At 48.7% G+C, this 3720-nt stretch overlaps 1 pseudogene; it reads left to right on the top strand.

Annotated features, from left to right (window-relative positions):
* The first annotated feature begins 2498 nt into the window (after positions 1 to 2498).
* Positions 2499 to 3405, top strand: LOC143840771 (F-box only protein 44 pseudogene; annotated as a pseudogene).
* The last annotated feature ends 315 nt before the right edge of the window (positions 3406 to 3720 follow it).

Below are 3720 nucleotides of genomic sequence, written 5' to 3'. Positions count from 1 at the left end.
GTAACCTGCCATGAGCCGGTCTTGGGAGTGGCGGGAAAAATAATAATCATCATCATAATCATCATAATCATCATCATCCTCATCATCATCATATATCAGAAAAAAGTTTTTTTTCACAATCAGAGTAGTTTAGCAATGAAATCAGCTGCCCAAGGAGGAGGTGAGTTTCCCCTCACTGACAATCTTCAAGCAGCAGCTGGACAGCTACTTAACATGGATGCTTTAGGTTGATCCTGTATTGAGTACGGGTTGGACTAGATGGCCTGTAGGACCCCTTCCAACTCTAGGATTCTATGTGATTCTATATAACCCCAAGAGTCCCGAAAGCCCTAAGACAGGACTCCCCTTTTTCCTAAGAAAAAATTGTATTCCTCCACTCCCATGGAAAATGCGCAAAGTAACCTTGCACACAGGTGCGCATTAAATAATTGACAGCTGGCACCAACAGGTTATTATTGACACCTCATCAATGCCCTCACAAATAACCTCAGGGTTACAAATAATAATAGCAAATGACCATGACAGGAGGCTGACAAACAAGGAGATCCTGGCACACTTCTGAAGTATTTTACCTGAACTGATGTCCCAGGTATTTGAGTGCACATGCCCAGCTTCTCCTTAATTACTTCACTGGTCAGACTGAAAAGATAGCTGTCCGAAGTTGAGAGGGAAAAAAAACCCATGTACTGTGTTTGAAGAACATCTCAGCTTACATATTGCCCCCAACTGCCCTGTCCCCCTAGGAACAATAGTTATGTTGTGTCCACCTCTCAGGCAGCCAGTCACCTTCCTCTGCCCTTTCCAATGTTTACTCACCTGAAGTTATCAAACATTCCAACTATTTGGTGGAAATCTTGCTTGTGAAATACATAGAGGGGGAAAAAAATCCAGCTCAATATCAGCCTCAAAAATATAAATAAATAATAAAGCATGCACGCATTCTCAAAAGAGAAGCTCCTTTGTAGATCCCCATTGCTTATAACTGTGTCCAAATTATGTATAAGATTCATTTGCAAGCGTTTTCCTTACACGGCCATCGCAGATGAATTAAGAAAAGGTATGGCAGGGAGGAGAATATACACACACAGCACCCAAGGGAATGAACTCCATTCCGTCTGAACAACTTGTCATTGCTGAGCACCCTCCGCATATGGTAACAGCTTTATGCTGTTCACTGCTCTTCTGATTCCTTATTTGCCTTTCAAGCACTCTTCTTAGTTGCTAATCAGATGGAGCCAGTGTTCAGGAGTAAATCTCCTACAATTTAGTGGTTTTATGAACATGCCTGCTGCTGCTTCCGCCTTCGCCAGATGCTTCTCCTTCTGTTCCCCTGCCAAGCAAAGGGGTGATGGCCTTGAATATTGCAGACTCCTCGCCTGGAAAAATCGACCTCCCGCTGGAACATCAAGAATCTTCAATGAACCCCTAAGCCTTTGGGAATTAATTACCGGTATGTTTTCCTTCCCCCCACCTCGATGGTGTTGTGGTGAAAAGTGGCAGTCTTTAATTGGAGAACCAGGTTTGTATCCCAGCTCCTCCACTTGAGGCCAGATGGGTGACCTTAGGCCAGTCATGGTTGTCTCAGATCTCTCACAGCTTCACATACCTCACAGGGTGTCTGCTGTGCAGAGAGGAAGGATGGGTGATTGTAAGCCCCTTTGAGACACATGAGACCTACTGTGTGACCTGGGGCCAGTCATAGTTCTCTCAGAGCTCTCTCAGCCCCACCTACTGTGTGTCTCTTGTGGGGAGAGGAAAAGAAGAAGAAGAGTTGGTTCTTATTTGCTGCTTTTCTCAGTCAGGAGTCTCAAAATGGCTTACAATCACCTTCCCTTTCCTCTCCCCTCAATAGACACCCTGTGAGGTAGGTAAAGCTGAGAGAGCCCTGATATTACTTCTCCATCAGAACAGCTCTATCAGTGCTATGGCAAGCCCAACTGGCTGCAGTTGGAAAAGTAGGGAATCAACCCCAGTTTGCCAGATTAGAAGTTGGCGCGCCTAACCACTACACCAAAGAAGGTGATCGCAAACTGTTTTGGGACACCTTTGATTTGAGGAGCAAACTTAAAGTAAAGGAGGCAATAGGCCCACTGTTGGGTGTGGATGGACAAACTCTAACGGAAGATGCAGAGAAAGCAGAAAGGCTTAGTGCCTATTTTACATCTGTTTTTTCCCACAGGTCAAAGTGTTTAGGCACATCTAGAGATGGCCATAGCCAAAGGATAGTGTCTGGGTGGCAGGTTAACATGGATAGAGAGGTTGTCAAGAGGCATTTAGCTGCACTGGATGAGTTCAAATTCCCTGGTCCGGATGAAATGCACCCAAGAATGCTCAAAGAACTTTCCTCGCCCGCGCAGGGGGCCTGTCGGGGTGAGACTAAATGAGCTCTAGAGCCCTTGTCTCGCCTGCAACGGGATTCCGCGCCCCGCCTCTCCCGGAGGCCGCCCACCCTGCCCAGGGCCGCCCCGGAGGAGGCGCTTGAGATCCAGCCGCTGCGCAGCGCGTCCCCGGAGGCGCCCATGTTCCCGGCCCGCTTGCTTGCCAGCTGGTGGAGGCCTCCTGGGAGGGAGATGGTGACCATCGGCGACCTGCCCCCGGACATCCTGGAGGATGTGCTCTCGTGGGTCCCCGGCAGGGATCTAGTCAGCAGCTGCCGGCTGGTTTGTGCACAGTGGCGCACCGTAGTAGACCTCCCTGCCCTGTGGAAACATAAGTGACAGAGGGAGGGCTACTGTCTCCGAGGGCCAGATAGGAGCATCCTGGACTGGAAGACCTTCTACTTCCTCTCTGTGATGAAGAGGAATTTAATGAAAAATCCGTGTGGCGAAAAGGGCTTGAAGTTCTGGGAATTCAAGTCGAAGAAAAAGGAAGTCTGGAAGATCGAGAAAGCTCCGGAAGCCAATGTGTATTTCCCCCACATCCGGAAATATTTTGTTGCTTACCATTTGTGTACCTTCAAGCACCAGCTGATCACCTTGAAGAAGGAAGGCTACTGGGATGACCTGATGGACAAGACCAAGCCGGACATCGTGGTGAAGGACTGGTATTAGTTTAGCCCCAACTACCGCTACGAATTGTGTGTTAAGCTCTTGTCGGCAGACTTCAGCATCCTGCAAGAATGTTTCCCTGAACTGATCCTCCGAAATCAGGAGAGAGGCGAGGATAAATGGTGCGAGGTGTCCTTTCATGACTACCCAGCCGGTGTTCGCTACATCCGCTTTATCCACGGGAGCGAAGGCTGGACCTACATGCAGGTCACCAACAGCAGCGTCACCGTCGGGCCGGAAGCCGCACCGCAAGGAGAAGAACCCGGGCCCCATTCGCTGGATCAGCTTTGGGGCCACCTGCAGAAGGTAGATCCGCGGTAGATCCACAATCCTGCACATTGGAAACTCCACGGCCATGAAGGGCTCTGCAAGTGCCAGCCAGTCACCCGCACTGATTACCCCGTGTACTCCACCCTCCGTCTTGATGAGAAAAGGAGACGGTACATAATGTTAATAAATGTTTTTGATTAAAAAAAAAAAAGAGAATGCTCAAAGAACTTTCCAGAGAACTTGCACAGCCCTTGTCTATCATCTTTGGGACCTCTTTAAGGACTGGAGATGTCCCGGAGGACTGGAAGAGAGCAAATGTTATCCCGATCTTCAAAAAAGGGAGGAAGGATGACCCGGGAAACTACAGACCAGTGAGTCTGACCTCTGTTGTGGGGAAGATAAT

Source organism: Paroedura picta, chromosome 6, assembly GCF_049243985.1.
Source record: "Paroedura picta isolate Pp20150507F chromosome 6, Ppicta_v3.0, whole genome shotgun sequence".
Classification (NCBI taxonomy): Eukaryota; Metazoa; Chordata; class Lepidosauria; order Squamata; family Gekkonidae; genus Paroedura; species Paroedura picta.
The sequence above is the reverse complement of the archived record's forward strand: the minus strand, read 5'-3'. Positions and strand labels throughout refer to the sequence as shown.